The sequence below is a fragment of the Aulonocara stuartgranti genome, assembly GCF_965226115.1.
Source record: "Aulonocara stuartgranti genome assembly, chromosome: 12".
Taxonomy (NCBI): Eukaryota; Metazoa; Chordata; class Actinopteri; order Cichliformes; family Cichlidae; genus Aulonocara; species Aulonocara stuartgranti.
Window position 1 is genome coordinate 15,370,113 of NC_138948.1, and position 19,888 is coordinate 15,390,000.

General features: G+C 39.5%; 1 protein-coding gene and 1 long non-coding RNA gene across 5 annotated transcripts in view; one reads left to right on the forward strand and one right to left on the reverse strand.

The window, feature by feature from the left end:
* The window catches only part of pde4d (phosphodiesterase 4D, cAMP-specific), a 316,846-nt gene that overhangs the window by 173,406 nt on the left and 123,552 nt on the right, over positions 1–19,888 (forward strand). The gene's annotated exons all lie outside the window — the stretch shown is intronic.
* Positions 15,109–19,888, reverse strand: part of LOC309719216 — a 19,003-nt gene continuing 14,223 nt past the window's right edge. Inside the window, exon 2 of the long non-coding RNA XR_014280164.1 lies at positions 15,109–15,298. This is a non-coding gene — a long non-coding RNA (uncharacterized lncRNA). The remainder of the gene's footprint in view (positions 15,299–19,888) is intronic.

Consider the following 19,888-nt stretch of genomic DNA (forward strand, 5'->3'; position numbering starts at 1 on the left):
TTAATTGTAAACATGGAAAGCTTGACGATTCTCAAATTTCTGTTGGTATGAACTTCCACAGTGCCACTTTAATCGAGGTATGAGTTCTAGTCCTAGTTTAAAATCAGTCATTATGACTGCATCAAGTCATGGCATTACTATATGATTCTTGATTTTACCCTAACTCCTGAGCCACTTCATCATCCCTGATTAAGACTCAATAATATGAAGAAATCCACCGGCCAGTTTTTGGTCACTTCTTCAGCTATGCAATGCTAGGGTTGATCACCTTTTTGCTTTTAAAACTGGATTACATTTTTCGTGGCACAGATTCAATAAGAAGATGGAAACTTTTCAATGAGATTTTGGTCCATATTGACATGATATCGTCACATAAATGCTTCAGATTTGGTGGTTCCACATCCATTATGCATTTCTCCCGAGATCTGATGACTGTGAAGACCGTTTGAGGACAGTAAAACCTCAGCTATGTTCAAAAAACCAGTCTGAGAAGATTTGAGCTTTGTGGTATTATCCCCCTATCTTGGTTGTAAATTTATTTGAGTTAGTGTTGCCTTTCTATCAACTTAAAGCAATCAGGCATTTTTCCTCTGACCTCTGGCATCAACAAGGATTTTTTTGTCCAGAGAACTGCTGCTCACTGGAAAAAAATCCCCGTAGATCAGCACTTTCTGAAACACTCAGACCAGCATGTCTGGCACCAGCAAGCATGCCATGATCAAAGTCACTTAAATCACCTTTATTCTTCATTCTAATGCTCAGTTTGAATTTCACTAGGTAGCTTTGACCATGTCGATGTGCCTTAATGGTGCTATGTTGTTGGCTGATTAGATATTTGCTTTAATGAGCAGTTGAACACCTAATGAGTACCTAATGAAGCATCCAGTGAGTGTATATTACTCTGTTTATTACCCATAAAAGTCAGTTCACTATGAATCACACATTTCACTTATGTTCAGAGGCCTTTTGTGGGCTCCCTCTGACCTCGCCTAAACTCTGAAAGCTAAGCGTGGCAAACTCTTGCTATTGATTAGATGCTGAGTAGTTGAAATTAGGTTGCATTTATAGATTTTAACATAAGCATCTTAATAAGATCAGATCCACAAGATAGAGGAAGAGAAGTCTGCATCCTCCTAATCCAGGCTTCCATTCATCTTATTCAGACCCTTGAGGGCACATGGCTATCGTGGAGGCATAAATCGAATGTATTGCCTCTTTTGTAGTACACAGTGTAGTTTATATAGTCACAAAGCAAATGAATTAAATTTGCAACTGGGGGTGGTGGTAGGAGGGGGCATCAACAGTCAAGTTACCGCAAGGCTGGCTAGCAGGTGTGAAGCAGTTTTTTCGGTGTACAGTCGTAACAACCCTGAAGAAAAACAAGGTCATCTGCTATTTGCATTTTAGTTTCCTTGAGACAGAAAAAAGCAGCCCATCTGAGTAGCATGCATAATTCATGGTTCATCACTAGTGGCAGTGATAGTGGTCGTCTTCCGGGAAGGGAATGGAACCACTGGTTTGAAAACTATAAATAAATAAATAAAACTTTAAAATGTTTTTTTCTTCTTCCTATATGTGTTATATGCAAAATTATGGCTGTGACCTCTAAAGCGGTATTCCATTTAGAAATGATGCTTCATTTTCAGAGTTCACATTTAACTTGAATCTTTGCAGTATGACTGTGACATGCTTTCTGTAATGGATACTGGCTCTTGGGTTTAACTTTCAAGCGTATAATGTGTCTCTGCTTAAAACTGTAAAGGTTTTTTGGTGCAGTTTAAAACTGTGACTCATGAATTGGATTTGAATTCATGTCACTTGAGGGATTTGACTGGCTAATGAATGGGCCGGGACAACGTGCTTATTAATGGGAGATGGATTTCATAGGACTCCATGGGGAAGGATGGAAATGCTGGCCTTGACCACTCCTATTACAGAGCCATTAGTGGATCTCTTCACATTTTGTACAATCTCTGCACTTACATCATCATCAGAGACAAAATGTGACCCAGTAGGATTATTCAGCTTTCCGGTGTTAGAGCTGAAATGATCTTTACAAAATCGTTGTCTTTGCAGATCTAAATCTGAAAAAATGTCACTGTTGTAAATGAGTTGTACATTTTAACTGTTAATAAGGTTTAATTTTGCCGAGTGTTAAGGATAGTTTCTGCAGGAAGGTGATTTTAAAAAAATATCTTCAATGTGGTCAGTGGAGGCATGAAATAACATTTATGGAAACCAAATTTAGCCATTTAAAATGGCTAACGATGTTCTGCTGGCAACCTTGCATCTGTGAACTCCTTGAGTGCAGAGCCCTCCCAAACCCCCTTGCAAATACTGCTTGAATAACATGACAAAGAGCCGGAGGTTGGTTGACACGGGGTGTGAACATCCCAATTCCCAATCCGAGCAAGCATCCGTCAGATGCGCTCGAATAATTCTGATCCATCCATTTGTACTGTGACCTCCTTGACATCAGTCTGATCCTTGCTTTTTGAAGTCTAACTCCAAAGATAGGTATTTTGTCATATCAAAACATGTCAGTGTGACTCCCGCAGAGGGTGGCTAAAAACCACAAAAGGGCTTTAGCTTTCACCTTTCCCAGGCTTGACACTTGACAGGACGCCATCAGCCGCCTGTTCATAGGCAAGCTGAAAGCTAGGCCTTGTCTGTCAAAGTTACAGGACGTCAGTATTATGAATACTGATGAAAAATCTTTAAAAATGAGTGAAGCGTGCAAGCCATGTTACACATACTACTGACACTGAGGTCCAATCGTGCCTTAAATATCATGCTGTAGTATGAAATAGATCTGTCCTATTTAAGGCGAATTATAATCTGCTTGTATTTTTCCTGGATGCTTCCACTGAAGGTCACCTTGCTCATTTGGGAAATAGTCACCATGGCTACATTAGTTAGAGGGGTGCGCTGATTTCATTAGAGATGAGATCTCATGAGGATGCTTGGAGGACAGTGAGCACAGTGCAGGAAATAGGAACATGGGGAAATTATCTGTTGGAGAGTAGGCGGAGATGGGCAAGTTTTTGTCTGAAGCACTTTTCATCTCTTTTACCCTGTGCTAGCATTTTAAATATACTCAACCTTAAAGTTTTTCAACTTTAAGACTTGGAAGGGGATGCCAGCAGCAGTCTTCAGGGTTTAGCATTTTTGGGTCTACAGCTAAATTATTTTTTCCCCCATGCAACCATACCCTGTGCCAACAGATTTTTAATTAAGTTGCTCAGGTTATCATTTTCTCCAACAGCAGGAACACAGGAACATGAGTCAGAGCTGTTCAAGCTAAAAATGAAATCTACAAAAGGTACCCAGCAGAGACTTGAAACACTGATAGTGCTGTGGAGTGATGTTTTTACCAGTAGGTCCCCACTTTGTTTTTACTGTGTAACTGCTCAAGGGCATATGCACATCCACATTTTGAGCTTGTAAAACACTCGCTGGCCTTGCATTTCATGTTATTCTACTTATCAGCATTGGTGCCTGTGATGTACAAAGAAGCATCAGTGAAAGCAAGAAATCTTAAAGTGGAAGTTTTTTTTATGAGGAAAACAAAGTCTGGGTTCACTGAAATTACACCTGCTCTTGAACCAAAACATTAGCTCTGAGAATTATATATATATTTTTAAATAAATTCTTACTGTAGTCTTTGTAATGAAGATGTTCTTCTTTGCTACAAAAGAGAGAAAAAGAGAGAAACAAAGCAGAGAGCAGTCGAACAGAGAGAAACTAGTTCAACCGTACATTAAAACCATTGTGGAGACTGCTGAGCTGATGGTAAGCAATTTGTTCATAGACAACATCAGCTCTAAACAAAATTATTAAAGAGCTAATGATTTGTTGCTGTTGTTAGATAGGCTTCATTCAAGGTCGTCAGTGACTGCATTATTTCCTGAGGTTTGTTGTAAAAGGGTTTTCCCAAATCTATGTTTTTAGGATTGGCTGCTGCAGTGCTGTTCCAAGGAAAAAACTCTTAGCAATGGCAGTGAGTTCAGTTTTGGTGAAGATATAGAGGGATAAGATGGAAGTATCCAAAAGGACCAAAAAAGCTGGAAGAAGAAGAAGTGAATGATTACAGGATTCTTTCCTTGGTTAAACACCAAAAACTTTCACAACATCTAGCCAAGACAAAAACACTGTCGAGGAGGTAGATGTGTCATTGTCAAAGATCAAGAGATGCCTTCATGAGTATAAATAGAGTGTTTACAACACAAGTAGAAAACCACTGGTTACACTCAAGAACAGGAAAGAGATATTAGACTTTGCTGGAAAACAAAGATTAACTTGTATCAGGATGACGGAAAGAGAGAGGTATGTGGGAGTAACATGCCACATCACCACATCATCAGACACGATGGAGCCAATGTTATATCATGGACATGTATGGCTGCTAGTTGAGCCGGTCACTAGTATTTATTGATGATGTGACTGTAGACAGAAGTAGCAGGATGAATTGTGAAGTGTACAGAGCCACGTTGTCTGATCAGATCAAGTAAAAAATGCAGAACTGATCAGTGTTCACAGTGCAAGTAGAGAATGACCCAAAGCACAAGAGTTTCCCAAGGCAAAGGAATAAGATAAGATAAGATAACCTTTATTAGTCCCACACGTGGGAAATTTGTTTTGTCACAGCAGGAAGTGGACAGTGCAAAAGTTATGAGGCAAAAATTAGAATACAATAAGAATAAATACAGTACACAACTGTACAGAATAGAATAAAATAAAATACTATATACAGTAGAATAAAATAAAATAAATATACAATAAGATAAAAATAGAATACAAATACAAATACTATATACAACTGAGTAAATAGGATATCTTTCAATGGCCAAGTCATCTGATATCAACACAATAGTGCATGCTTTTCAGTTACTGAAGACAAAACTGAATGCAGGGTGACCCACAAACGAGCAGCAGCTGAAGGTGGCTACAGTAAAGGCCTAGCAGAGCATCTCAAGGGAGGAAACACAGCCTTTGGTGATGCCCATGGGTTCTAAACTTGAGGCAATTACAGAAACTGTGCAGTTGTTGAAATACTTTTAGTCTTAAATGTATGTCTAAAATGGTAAATGGCCTGTACTTGTATAGCGCTTTACTAGTCCCTAATGACCCCAAAGCGCTTTTACACATCCAGTCATCCACCCATTCACACACTGGTGATGGCAAGATGACAGAGGCGAGGCTGCCGAACACTAGCGCCATCGGGCCCTCTGACCACCACCAGGCAACGGGTGAAGTGTCTTGCCCAAGGACACAACGACCGAAACGGTTCAAGCCGGGGCTCAAACCGACAACCTTCCGATTACAAGGCGACCACCCAACTCTTGAGCCACGATCGCTACACATGTCTACTAACATCAATCTCTCTTGTGGCCAGTTTGCCAGGCTGTGGTTTTCATGCAAGCAGGGATTCCCTGTTATTTTTGCCATACTCAATTGTTCTTCCATGTATGGCTGCGTACACGGCTAGGGAAGTAGTCAGTCACAGTTGATTTCATTATTTTCTAAATGCAGCAGCATTAAAAAATAGACACACATCTGCAGGGCATCTTAGGGAACTGGATGACTGTGGCCTACTTCCTTCCTTTCCCTCCGGAGTTCCCTACTTGCCTGTATGCATCTACGTCATTTTGCGCAAGATGACTCAAGGATTAACTGTACCTTAACAGATATATTTCAGGAGCTGCAGGGTTCTGAAAGTGTTAAAAAGAAAGCTGGAAATGCTTAATTTATCTTGACAATGTGAGACACAACTCAGTTTTCTCCACTGTTCATTTGACTAAATATGATAACTAAATGAATCTGAATATTTATCTATACATTTTCGTACCAATAACATTCATAAATATATATGTACAGGTATCAGGAGAAAGCACAATACTCATGACTTGTAACCTCATAAATACACCGCGCACCTCATACAGGTGCGCGGTGTATTTACTCTTTCATTTCATCATATTTTTGTGGACTTCAGGAAGTTTCTGGGCTGCAGCTTTTCGTCATGAGCCAAATCCCGCGCGCGGGTAGTCAGGGTTTTATAAAAAATTAACAACCAGAATTCAGAATTTATCACTTCTGGTCTCTCATTCACACTCACATGCACACGTGTAGACACACACGACGTACAGGATGAACTGTGTTTTTCAGCTGCATTCACACAAATCCTGGCATGCAGTAGCTTCCCGCAGGGTAGAGTGTGAAGGTGCGAGTTTGTTTATTCGCGCCTCGAAATGTAACTGCTGCAAAACAATTGGAAGATGTTCAAGCTAACGAAGATCCCTCATCATGCAGTCTTCAGCTGTGCGCTCACTAAATGCAAAAGGACTGTTGTCTCTATAGCATTATGTTATGCTGACCAATCAATGTGCTCTAGACTCCAGATTAAATTCACCATTGTCCTGGAATGTATCCCAGTTGACGGCAGGCGAGATGTGGAATATATTTTGGACAGCTTGCCAGTCCATCACTGTGCAAACAGAGAGACAGAGAACTGCACACACACTTGCATCCACATTATGGCCCATTTAAAATCATTAACCTAACATGCATGCAAGTCTTCGGAGTGTGGGAGGAAGCCAGAGTGCCTGGAGAGAATCCAGGCAAGCACAGGAAGAACCTAGAAATGTCGTGAAGTGACAGGACTAAACACACCACTACCATGCTGCTTTGTGTTTTTAAAGGTAGAGTGGAATATGACCTTAAAGTACCTTAACGATATTTTGTCCCTCAGCGTTTTCTGCACTCACACAGCAAGGTTCTGCTTGAGGTTACGGATGAGTTGACAGTCTGAAACCACACTATTCTCATACAGTGGGTGTGCTATAACAGACTGAAATGTCACCTATTTGTCTTCTTTTGTCATGCTCCATCTGTCTTTTGTCCTTACTATCAGGACTCACAATAGCCACAAATGGATGACGTGAACGTTAAAGAAGAGGCAGCGTAAAAAGAGAGCAAATCATTTTTATGCCCATCACATTGTTAAAAATCCAGTACATACCCTGTAAATCAATGATAGATCTTACAGGAAGCTTTAGTACATTTCAGAACTTCAGACAGCTTTGCTATATCTACAATCAAATAAATGCTTCAGTTGTGCACTGCAGTGCGTTTTTAAATCTGTGAGCAGCACAGTTTTCAAATAATACATAGAAAGTGTGCCATAATGAGTGAGGTATATCCTCTAGCATATTTCCCCTGAGCCAGTATTTAATAAGGCTGTAGGTCTGAGCATCATATTGAATAACTGTTTGCCATCATCAGATGGGATTCTCTGATGATATAAAAACTGCAAACTTGACCATACTCCTGCACTAAAGGCGCTTCCACCAGACCACCTTCAAAGGTGGTCTGGTGGTCTGACTTTCTGGCCTATTCTCCCAGGTGAAAGTCCTCTGCTTTACGCATTGTGCCACCACGCATTAGTTCTTCATTCAGTTTTTTTTAGCCTTTATGCTGCATTTTTGAAGAGACCAGTGGTAGTCTTTTGTCATGTCCTCAAGAGGTACAAGCGTCTACCTTCCTCTGAACGCAGTGGGACTACAGTATGCTAAAAGGTTATTATGGATTTCTGGCTAATAATGTCAAAAAAAATAAGTGCTTTTTACACCAGCTTTAATATCACGGACTCATGCATTGTCGTGACTGGAATGAGTAGCTATAAAAATACGACCTTAGATTTCCTTCCTTTCACTCCAAAGATAAATTTCAACATTAATATAAAAAAGAAAACCTCTGAAGCACAGACGGTGCAGTGGGACAGAAAACCCACCAATTCTTGACTTGTTTTATTGTGGCGGATATGACCGCCTTCTTTGTTTCTGTGGTGAAATCTGATCTGTTTTTACCGCGTCACTGATCCAGCTACGGCAGAGATCGATTGGGTGATGTTTAATGTGCATTCCATTTAACTTTTGTTTTTCCACAAATAAGTAGTGTAATATATCCTAATCCGAAATCGTATACCAAATTGGGGTGGAAATTATGCGTGCGGTATTTCTGGTTGTGGCTCAATTGGACTTGAAAGTGAATGTGCAGACAGTTTGATGGTGACTGAGATTTACTGAGCTCTAAATCGGGTGATAGAGTGGTGGTGCTATTGCTGCTTTAATAAGCACATTTTGTCCGTGCTTTGATGATTCAGAAAGAAGCGTGCTTTTTCTCTTTTTTCGTGGTGAGTTACATACCAAAAGAAATTGCAAGACTCTTGTCCGGAAGAGGCGTTTTAGAAGTTCTCTAAATTCAAAAGTCAGGGTTGACAGCTTTCAGGTGAGGAAAGAATGTACTCACAACAGAAATGGAGACAGGAAAGAGCTGTCTTAGTTAAAATTTTGTTACTTTTATCCAGATTTCTGCCGTCTGCTTTAATTGGGAGCATGTCTGAACAGCGGCAAATGCTCTCTATTGTAGACAGCAGAAATATAAAGAATTAAGAAGGTCAAATATTGATTTAATAAATGTGTTGTTTCATGCTGGCAAAGTGAAAGAACCACTGGAGGGGTGTCTGGGTTCTATAATTGGAAATTGCCTTGTTAGTGGTGTTGCTGCGCAGAGGGAAGTTGACTGGCTGGGCAGACAAAACTGTTTTGGACTTCAGACTCTATTTTAGCTGTGTGGAGTGTAGAGGACCAAAATAATCCATCGACTGGCAAACTTTAAAGCTGATATTCCAGTCCAAAATATAAAAATGTAACACAGAAACAGAAGAAACAGAAAGTTCAGAAATCACTAAGGAGCTAGAGAGTTGGAAATCTGATACTCTATGAATTCAAGCAAGAGTTTATATTCAAAGAATAAACCATGTACCTCCGCGGATGCGGCAGAGGACAAAGGAAACACAGTACTATATTGTATATACAGTTTATACAGTATAGTGCTGTATGTACACCTGCGAGGTGTGAAATGAGAATGAAGCTGAGCATAAAGAGAAAAAAAACACAGATGAGAACTATCAGGATAGCCATGCAGTAAGAAGTAAAGCACAGACAGCACAGGAAACTATCTTTCACAGGAAATGACCAAAAGAGACACATTAGGAAACACGGAGACGAGAAAAGTCACACCAAACGTGAAGACAGAGGCCAGGGAACACTGGAGGACGAAGGCATTAACACTGAAAGACTAGACAGGAAGTAACACATAGGGAAACACTGAGGGAACTAAGCACACAGGAAATGACCAATTCAAACGTAAGCTGGAGCTAAATAAAGACTAAGGACTCAAAACTAGGACTAGAAGATCCTTTAAACTCTCTAAATAACATAAATACCAAACAATGAAGAAAACTCACATGAAAAACTCTCTGAAGCTCTAGTGTGCAGGAAAACCTAAACAGAAACCCTAACTAAGATACATTAACAAAGCTCAATGACAGCAAAACACTGTTTAGAGCACCTTTAGTGGCTGTGAAAACGTTCTCATCTGAAATCTGGGACAAAGTGAAGAACATTCAGTAGAAGAGGAAGAGGTGAAGTGCACCAATACTGAGAGAGATTAATTGTTAAGAGGCAAATTCAGTCACAATACTCAAATCTGAACTGTGTCATCCATTTTAATGATTAAACAGACGAATAATGGTTGAGTGGGTGTGAATTAGATTATATGTCATGTGTTTTTTTAGATTTAATATGAGCAGAATTGCCCTCGTGAGCTACTTGAATTTCAAGAATTATGAACAAAGCCCAAATTTCATTACAGTAGGTAATTTTAAAAAATGTCTGTAAAGCAAATAACATTGTTAGGAGGTGACATTGATAAAATATTTTGCCAGATGGCAGGGAGCAATATATTCAAATAAATTGAATATATATCGAATATATTCGATTGAATGTTATTGTTTTTGGTTCCAGTGCTTGGTTCACCCACCATAGGTTACTGCCTCTGATATGCTGCAGATAGTGTACTTGTATTTGTAGTTGTGCTTAAGATTGAAATCACTGCTAACCGGTCTAAAATGAATCCAGACGTGTGGCTAGATACACACGTAAGCATGCACTTTGGCTCTCTATTTACACGTAAACGGTGTTTTGGATCACTGAAATCTCAGGTATGAAAAACTCCTGCCAGGATGGACGTTCGAGATGCGCTCTGACATTGCTTCATATTCTTTATTGACGTCAGACTGTGTTATATCACAGCCTGTTGCTTTGGCATGTTCTTGATAATGCTTTTTGAGTTTTTATGTGGACGGGCATATTTTTCAAAACTGACCTGGAAAAAGTTTTGTAAAAAATACCCGTGTACGTGTGAATGTAGTCTCATGGTCCCATGACTAAAAACCTGAAAACTGTTGGGTAAACACTCTGTTATTTTGGAGAGATGCACAAATAAATTGCCCCATGACACTTAAAATGTCACAAAAGGCTTCAGGCACTTTATACAGCCGTAGTGCCTTTGAAATGAACTTAATGAGCTAATGTTGTTTGTTTATAAGTCGAAAAGCATATTAAATGCATTTGGTATTCTAATTGCAATTTACATTCAAGTGTTTTAAAATTCCAACAGCGTGGTTTATGAACTGTTTTTGTTATCCGACAGGTTTTTCTCTTTATCCGTGACATTTTTGTTTCTAAGTGGTCTCTGTGGGGGTCAACCTGTCCCTGCCATCTGGCTAGAGTAGTTGAAGTGTTACGAGGTCCACTCCTCTGCAGATGTCTGTTACCTGATATGTACTCCACTAATGAGAGAGAGCTACTAAAATTAACAGGCTTTCTGCATCTTCCCACAGCTGAATAACAAAAGCACCAAGGGCCTGTTTTGTCCTGCAACTGGTAAGACATATGGACTGAGCAGAAATGGAATATGCTACTGTGTTGTGCTTTAGTCTGCTCCAAGTGGCTTTAAATCAAATAGATAATGCACGAAGCTGAGGCTAATGAGCCTGGGGTTTTAAACTGTGCAGTCCAACACAATTGTTAACCATTTCCTCTGTATCAGAAATTGTAAGACAAATCATCGCCATGTATTTCAGCTGTAGACATTTTATCTTTACACATCAGTAGTGTAATGCTGCATGAATTTGTTTGCAGTAATAACACAGATGCAAAGGGACTTCCTAATTTAATGTGGGCCCCCATAAAATGGCACACAGACACAGCTTTTTCCTTTTGCTGGTGACCTCGGCCGCCTGTCATTGCTTTGTTACAGACTGATTATGTTGTAAGCGGGAACGATTCCTTAGGGGCTGTAGTTATATATTAAAACCCTTCTGGGGATATAGTTGTTAAATGTCATCAAAAAGCAGCTGTGAAACTAAAAGCTTGTTGGGTTCCCTGAAAAGCCAGTGCTCTACAAACAAACACAGCAGTGCAATTAGTCTCTCTGTTTCCTTCAGCTATTATTGAAAAAAGAAAAGCATTAAAATCAGCAATTCAGTTATGCGCATCTCAGTGAAAGACATTACGCAACTGTGTTTAAAACTTTATTTTGAAAAGTTATGAAATAATTAGAATGATGAAGCATTTTTAAGAATGCAAACTACAAGGATGCAACTCTCTTAATCAAGTCTCAGTCTCCCTTTGGTTCATGAATACTGTAAAAGACAAAACACATAATTAGCATGAATACTTAATATGTTTTGAGTTATCCTGCGTGCATTCAGATCCACTCAAAAAACATGGATGAAAACAGAATTGTGCTGGGGGACAGTTACTGTATTCACGGTACTCACATTTTATACCATTGGTATATTTAGTGGTAGCCTCTTGTTGCAGAATAAGGTGTCATTCTTACATGTTTAGTGCTACAAAAAGCTTTGTAGTGTTTGTCCTTGGCGAGATGGCTGAAAAGGTGATAAAGTGCATCTGTGCACAAGGAGATGTTGAGAGGTAGCTTGCAGTGTTGAGGTCAACAGAGGTCATTTCACAGAGGTAGTGTGGTGCTTTGCTTATTGGTGATGCATATCAATGCAGTGTGAGATGTAATAGTGTTTTACTTGACCAACACGAATCAATCAGGGCCATTGATTGTGTTTGGGCCTCTTGAACACTTAAGTCTGCGTTGATTCCACCCAAATGGATTGCTCTCAGTCAGTGCACCAGTGCGCAGACCGACATTTCACATCCATGGCATTTTCAAATGCTTTATCATTAGATGTCACTTTATTTATGATGAAAACAATGAGTGCAGTGTGAGGCTCACATCAGCTGACATGAACAAATGAGTGTCATATCCCTGGGCAAAATTAAAACGCGTTATCATAGACAGGAAAATGTAATGTTGACTTTTTGTTGACACTGTCATTGAGGTGTTGACCTTATTTATTATTGATATTGTAGGGACGAGTTAAATGTGAGCTTAATTAATAAACAAAGCCCTTGGTGTGCATGAGAGAGAGAACGTGAGCATCTGCCAAATTCCATATTAAATGTAACAAACTGCTCGTCCAGTTTTGAACAGATACTTTAGACAGATTTTAAACGAGTGGTTATTTTCAGCTGCTGATGAACGAACACATGGCAACATCCTGCAGGCGTGCCTGCTGGGTGCTACCATCCGGTTGAACCTACCTGCTTGTTAAGTGATGACGTATCAACTCTGTTTCCAGATCCAAGCGTCCATTGATTGAGGCTGTGTTATAATGCTTTTTGTCTCAACAGAAACATCTTTAAAAATCAACATTTTAAAAAAATCCCCAAAAGTAATCTGTGGTCTCTTCTGTTATCTCTAAGGATTTTATTAGCATTATTTATATAAGGTGCGTCTTTATGTTTTTAAAGCTTGCGGTGTACACTACAGCCCATGGGCTCACGGTGTCCCACACATCAAATTTTTGAATGCTTCAGATAAAAAAACACTCTGGCTAAGATTTGGTTAATGGTGTTTGTCTCTGCTTGTCTTGGGTGCACTTAACACAAACTCTTATTAACAACAAGTCAACGGTCATCCCATATCTTTGCTGCCAAAGGCGACATTCTGCCACTGCCAAATGACATTGTTTAATTCTCCAGCTTTTTTGTGTCTAAAATTATAGCACTCCCATATGGAAAAGATATATATAAATCTTATAAAGTTTGTATCTGTCTTGTGTGAAACTTGTATGAAAATCATACAAGAGTGAAAACAGATATAAGATCCCTTGAAAAATTATATAATGAAACTTGTATGTTTTGGATACTTACTAAAACAATATATGAAAGTAATGAGAAAGTGGCCACTTTCATGAGTAAATCATATAAGTTTTTACTATTTCTTTTCCATATGGGCTGTTACATTTGTTAGTTTTTTTAAGCTAGCAGTTCTATTAGCTAGCAGAAATTCCAATGCTGCCAAACCTTCTAGATCCTTCTTCACGGATAGCTAGCCGTTAAACTTTCTTGTGACACCTCGGAGAACAGAATTTGAACTATTTTACTGTAGAAACGTCTCAGAATTGGCTAATGAAGTCAGACGATATAAAAACAGACACACAGATAAGGCATGTTTGGAGATAGCAAGAGAGATGGAAAGGCAGGGATGTGGAGGTGAGAGTAGGGATTTTAAATATAGGGACTGGTAAAGGGCTAGCTTCTATGATCCTGATATCATTTATTATGATAATAATTACTAGAGTCAAGGAGACAAACTATTTCTGTTGCTTGCTTGAGCTTTCTGAATTTAATGTCCACAACCTGCTTTTTTATGTCTGTTTTTTGTTTTATTAGAATATGTGCACACTAAAAGCTTTGCTGATTTTAAAATTCCTGCCATAGGGTATGTTTTACTTTCTTCCTATTAGTGGCAAAGCCTGTCTAAGCATTTAGCTAGGGACTGAAAGGTTCCACTCCTGGTTCTGAAAATACCATTATGGGGCTTAGCAAACAGACATGGAGGATAAATTTGCTCCACTTTCTTTTCATCTTTTCAAAAAAAGAAGAAAAAATGAAAAACTTTTTTTTGAAGACTTTGCTTCATGTTTCAGCCCTGAACATGAAGCTGCCTGCAGTTTAAGACAAGTAAAGCTTGATATATTTCACTATACTATATCACTATACTATGTAAGACATTCTACTCTACAGCAATGATAGACAGCAACCGCAATCTAATTTTTGCTGTAGATGTAACGAGCGAGTCAGTGACAAGCACGCAGAAGTAATGTACATGATATCACGAACACAGTCTCATTAAAATGTAGTTTATTTTAGAATTTATATATCTATTGCATTATGTGTCTCAGGCCCTCATTAATAACAGCCTGCAAAGCTGAGTATGGTAACTGAAGTAAAAGGTTAACTGTGTATGTGTTTATGTTCTGGGCAGCTTTCCTCTTAGTAACAGAAGGTTGGCCAGCAGACCAGTCTGCCAGGCAGCCATATAACCAATTCCCCAGCCAGAGGATGATAGAAACAGCAGCCAGTTATTGAGTCGGAGTAGAGTATGGCCGATATTTTGGTAAAAGAGTATCATTTTTGTGTTTCTGTGTTATCACATAGTTTGTCCACGCAAGCATATTCCACATATTGTGTAGAGTTGATGCACGGTCAAACGGCGTTTCACAATAAGCTGATTAATAGTTTGTACCAAACATTTTATTATAATTTTTTTCTTCATAGAAATCAGTTTCGGCATCCGTCCCAAAACTCTAGGATCCGTTGGGCTCTAAACCAAATTTTCATTCGGAAAGCAAGCTGCTCCTCAGGTTATCCACCATCTGCTTGCCACGTCTATTAGTTATTCAGTCAGTCATCCATACATTCCTCCGTCTTTCAGTGTGTAACAAAATAAAAATCTCTAGTGTTGCTCCTGGGTCCATTTGGACGCCACAAATGAGGGGCCATTATTGTGCTCTTTTACTCTGCTCGGCTACACTGTCAATGTTCTTGCATGCTAAACTCCCTTTTACCTATGTTTTTTTTTTCAGTGCCACACAGCTGCTTTTATCTTTCTGTTTTTGTTCTTGTTTGTATTGCTTTTGATGTGTGAGCATGACCGGGGGCACGACTCATGGTCTGGCTGACAGATTGAACAAATATAGTTGTTTGAATCCCATACACGTTAGCACTGCAATGAAACGGTAGACTCTCTTCTCTTTTTCCCAATGTATACAATGCTTTCTGAATGAATGTTTTCATGTTTTTTAGAACTGTTGAATGAAATGGCACCCTCTTTTTGTACAGTGTAGTTCTCAGAAATGTGCTTTTTGGATCTTTTTAGCCCTTACTGTTGCTCTCTTGCTTTCCAAGCAAGAGAGCAACCTTTGACTTGCTTAATTATGGTGATTTGTCAGAACATTAATGTGTACCTTGTCTGGTTGAACCAATGAATGCAGATGCTGCAGATGCTCCGAGGAAAGGTGGTCAGGGATCTAAAGGAGGAGGGAGAGACACTCAAGTTTATTTAATATGAAGCAAATATCAGCCAATAATTATTTCAGATGCACATGTTGAAATATGGTAATTGCCAGGCTGGAGCTTTTCTGTAATCTGAAAATCACGCAGCACTTTGTACTTTCATTTGATCCGTGTAAATTTGATTTGGTGCTGTGAATGTAATCACCCAGGGCTAAAAGGAATGAAATTGTAAAAGAATCAGTCAGAAATAACATTAATGTGTGGGAGATGTCCGCACAGCATATTCTACAAACGCAGCTAAGAGCAAGTCATGAATAAGTTATGACCCCGGCAAACCTTGCATACTGTACACGAAGGTGCTAATAGGCTATACATCACAGAGGCCCAATGAGAAATGCAGGTGTTATTTGAAGTTCGAGGAGACTGCATAATGTCTTTACACCAGAAAAGACGAAAGTGGAGCCGTTTTAAGTGGCTGCTCTGTAAAAAGCACGTGTAAATGGAAAATGGAGCACTGTAACAAAAAATAATTTCCCCCAGGGATCAATAAAGTATTCTGATTCTGATTCTGATTAAAAAAAGCAGGACATATTTGAGAAGCTCCACTCTTTCTCTGTGCAACATGAGTGTGAACTCTCGACTTCCCCAGAATCTCTTCAACTCTCTACCTCGGTCTCTTCTTGTTTTATTTTACCTCACATAAAATGATCCCCCCCCCCAAAAAAAAACGTTTTTGCATTTTTATTTAACGTAACTTTGTTTCACATAAAATATTAGTTCAAAAGACCAAGAAAAAAAAAAAATTCTCACTTGTCAGTGCATTTCAAGAGGTTTTTTTTTTTTTTTAAGACAACTTGTCACATTTTTGTTGTACTTTTTAATGTCTGTGTAGCCATTTAAAAAGTTTTTATAAAAGGAAAAAGAGAACTTTAATGTAGTTGGTAGAAGACATTAATAGGATTCCTGGTTTGACAAGGGAGTCTCAGTGCCACAGGAGGCATGTGTGTGTAAGAGAGCGCTGCATGCTTCAGTAAGTGCTTTTGCAACAAGATGATTGTGCTGTCAAAAGTGTGCATATTAAATCCTAACTGATCGCGGGTAACCCCGTGTGGGTATTTTCTTTTTTTTTTTTAAAAGATAGGAAAGGTTTGTTATTTTGAGAAACACACTTACTCACTTTATTACCTGAGAAGATTGAGGCCACTCTCGCATCTCTCTTTTAAATATGAGGTTAGTGAGCTTATCAACGAGACTAGATGCAGGGGGAAGCAGCAAGTCTGTCCAAACACAATCTGCCTATTTGTGAGGCTTGTTGTCAATGTAAGGTTGCTAGGCAACTCTAGGAGACTCCAGGAAGTCACTGTGCCTGGTCAAAAAAATAGTGTCACAAACTGGCTCGAACAAAAGTGAGAAGTAGGGAGTCCACACAAGAGACTGGCTTGGATCAAATTAAATTTAAAATAAAAATGAGCCAAAGGGTCGGAGGGTGGAAGTTAGCAAAATCAGCAGATCAAGTAGCAAATATGTGTCGTGTGTGCTGTGGAGTTGTTAAAGATCGTATAGATGAAAACAAGGTTGATACTCGGTAGACACACAGAAGGGAATGCAGGGGCCGGGTGAGCTGAGCAAAGCTTGATTTACAGGTGTCCATATGCTCAGATCTACTGCAAATGATGCAAAAAAACCAAAAACAAACCGCACATACTACATCGATGCACATATGTGCAGTCCTCCAAGCTTGTGTGCACTACACTATGCATAGATCCGAGGCTGACTGACAGCCACAGTGGCAGGACTAAAGCAGTAACAGTCATATTAACGGTTATTCCACTTCTTTGCTATGTTGATGTGTGAGTAAGACCTGAGCAAATGCGGTATCATGTTGCAGCTGTTTGCTAACAACCATCCCATAGCCGCCATTGTACTCCGTGATACACTATGACAAGGTCCAAATTACTGTGAGGAGTATTTCTCAAGTCTGAGCAATGCTACATGACTGTAGCTTCATGTTTAGTGCATGTTCATAAGAGCTGTAAAGATGCTTTCATCTGACTCCCAGCAAAAGCAGATAAGCATATTTTATTATTTTTAAGCGTTTAAACATGCCTTATTTTAAACAAGTGATATGAACAGGGCATTAAGAGTGAATTTTATGGCTCGGTGTAAAGTGTGCAGAGGCTGGTGTTGCAAAGTCAGCATGTTTTCAGGGCATCTACATTTAGGCATCAATGTATATGAGCCTCATCTAAAGACACCTAACGTTTTACCAGCCCACTGTGAAAAACACCCACTGCTAACTCTAGCTCAGCAAGGAATCAGAAGAAGAAGAGCAGTAAATATTCTGTGACGATGTGAGCAAAAACACTGGATGTGCGCGGCGTCCCTGAACATGATTCGCTTAAAGAGACCACAGAGGAGTGAAGAGGGACAACACCAGAGAGGACAAAGAGCCCGTCACCCCACCCCCCACTCTTCCTCCTCCTCCTCCATCAGGCTCAGACAGGGTCATACCGACCATGTCCTCTGGGGCCACAAGAATGACATGTTGGGAGGGGAACGGGGATGGAGGAAGGGGGAGAGGATCAGTGGGAGGCAGAGTGGATGATGCTGCTCTCTGAGGCTCAGAGGAGTCAAAGGCTAGAACAGATATTGTAATGCTCTGTGATAAAGCAGAGAGCAGGACAGCTGCGTCTCGAAAAGTAACGTGATGATGTGAGGATATCGGACATAAAGCTATCACTGCAGCGAGCATGTGCGCTCACGATTAGATTAAAACCACTGTGCTGACTCTTCAGATGTTATCGTGTTAAAAAAAAATTAACAAAATCCAAAACTGAGTATGCTTGATGAGTTGATTGGTCCTTGAGTAGACAAACATTACATATGTCACTGTATTTCTGCCTCAGAAGAAATCTGATGATCTGAAGTGGGTGGAAGAAAACCTGTTTTCTTCCAGACATCCCAGCCAGCCAATTCATTTTATGGATTATTCTCCCTTGACAGCAGGCACAACACACACCATTAGCTACCACGTGACCCCCCACACACTTCATGGCATGGCCTCTTTCATCTTTCTTGCAGGCACAAACACAAATATTAAAGGCTAAAAATAATAATGAGCGCAGACAGTCGTGCTATTCAAAAAAATCAGCAAATTTCCACAGCACTGTGATAAAACGGTTGCTGTCAATAGGTCTAGTAAGGAATGAATTTTACTCTTAAGCTATCATGAGAGTAAAAGCATGGCTAGTGTGTATTACACATCAGTGTGCCAAGTTTTTTTCATTTTTTTATTGGCCATATACAAAAAATAGGCAAATTGTCACCTCACCAGCCTCCTCTTGTCTGTCCCAAGCCCTTCAGCCTGATTTGGAAATGAATCTCAATATCCCGTGCTGATGGATGTCTCATTTCTTAAAATGCATCTGGAAGAGACAGGACAGAGGAGCTACAAACAGCTGTTTTCACAGCTGGAATAGTCAAAACGCACTGGGTGTAGGATACAACTCATCCCTTTTGTTTATTAGATGATTCAGTTATTTCACGGTGATCAAACTCTCTGTCCTTCACCGTCTGTGTGCGTTTAACAAAAAAAGTGTGATATCTTGTCACATTGGCTTTGTGAATTTAATTTAAAAGGGGCTGTGAAGGATTAAAACAAGTAGTGCGCACTTTTACATCTGAGATCATAAAATACATCATTAATTGGGCTATAACAAAGCAATTTATGATGTGCAGCTGTGTTAAACGTCATGTTTAATTGACAATGCTTAAAAATGACAGCTCTGAGACAAGATGTCTCATTTTTCTAAGTGCCCATCACCTCAACTCCTCCCTCCCTCTGGTGGGAAGGACTAAGATGTGAAAAAAAAAGGAAGCAAGGCAAGAAATGAAGGATCTACCAAACTCCCTTTCTCATTTCCCAAATTGCACATACTGGATTTCTCTCCTCACCGGTTTAGTCCCTCCCTCAATACATACGAGTGAAGAAGTCGGGGCAACATGCATTTAATGAAATGAGACATCCTTCTTCTGCGCTCTCATTTTAAAGCAATGTCAGTTAAATATGACGTTTTCCACATCTGCATCATAAATATTTGGGCGGGTTTTTATAGCCCTAGTGCAGCTGTGTTTTATTGTCTCAGGTGCAACAGTGTTCATAACATGTTTATAACATGATCTATTGTCAGGGTAACTTTTTTATTAAATTAACAACATGATAGCCTGTAACAAGATTTTTTTTTTTACTCACACAAAGAGAAAACCAGATAAGGACAGAAACATCCCAGCATCTTAAATTACAGAAACAACATATGAATAAAAAAGGATGAGTTGTTTAAAGAGTTCTCCTCCTGCTACGGTTTGTAAATTCTACTTGTGTACCACGCCTTTCTTATACTCTGAACACTTCCGCATAGGATACACCTGTGAATACTCTGTCCTTTGTTCTCTATCCTTAAGATGCCTTTTAGGTACAGAGATATCCTTAACCTCCTAAGACCTGAACTCCTCCACGGCATGCATTTTTGATTTCTCTTTGATATTTGGGCTGATTGGGACCTGATGAATGTAAAAACAAAGAATTACCAGATTTTTTTTTTTTT